Raw genomic sequence first — 1,203 nt, forward strand, 5'->3', positions numbered from 1 at the left:
GTATAACGCGTTACCTAATGGATATTATGATATGATTAATTTGAAAATTATTAATAATACTATAGATAAGTATACCTAAATATGTATGACGTCTAATATCTAGTCTTACATACCGTCTCCGCTCAGAACCGTTTTTCTTATACAGTGATATTATATCATTGAATTCAAATTTAATACTATCCATTATACATTGACCCACTTTGTAACCTACCGTATAGCAGAGCGACATCCTGCACTTACCCACCTTTTTATTTTAGATGATTATAGAATATCACAATTTAAAACAAAATTTAGTGCAAAAATCAGTGGTCACTGGATAGGAAATATAAAGCGTTATTTTGCCATACAATGAGCCGATTAAGTACCTATGTGGTTTTTTCTATCGACCTTTTTGAAGTTGAAATCGTAAGGATGCAGCACCATTATTCGGTGTTTGAACTCGGTCCAGATTTATATGCACAGTTGTCGTCTTCTGTTTTCCACGGAGGTCGGCTAATGTTGTGTACCTACCTACTACCTGGTAACCATTAACGTATTATATATATTGTAAGACCATACAGTCGTACAGATATTTCATAAATGAATTGGTCTTAGGGTACTTTGTGTTTGTATAAAATAAACCACAAAATAGAGTTCAGAGAAACTGGGCGATGTTTATTTATTGGAAAACCAACGGCCATGAAAGATACATAGGTCTGCAATATCATGATCCTGCTAGAGCCTATTCCATATAATATATTAGATGTGAATTATAATTTATAGGTATTAGGTACTCTTTGTAAATTATTATATTTTTGTTTTAGATGCCAAAAGTGGTTATTTGTATCAGTGATTTACAGGTATTTACAATTTGCATTGTATACTCTGCAGCGCCATTTGAGTTTTATTTTTAACAGGATTGTCAATATTTAAGTAGGTAAGTCATTATTTTCAATCGTCAGGCCAATTTTTTCATTTCAGTAATTTTACATGTATTTTATGTATTTATAGCACGTCAAAAACATGGGGTTGAAATAATAATCACTATTCTATGAGCAGGTAAATTGGCCTTTAAAGATTTTATGCACATTATGTGTCTTACTGTAACCATCCAATTATGTACGCACCGATGTAATGTATATTTTGTACGTAGTATACCTACTCAGTAATATAAATATCAAATAGGTAATTAATATATTTGGTACTATACAATTATAATTTAAT

The sequence above is a fragment of the Acyrthosiphon pisum genome, chromosome A3, assembly GCF_005508785.2.
Source record: "Acyrthosiphon pisum isolate AL4f chromosome A3, pea_aphid_22Mar2018_4r6ur, whole genome shotgun sequence".
Lineage (NCBI taxonomy): Eukaryota > Metazoa > Arthropoda > Insecta > Hemiptera > Aphididae > Acyrthosiphon > Acyrthosiphon pisum.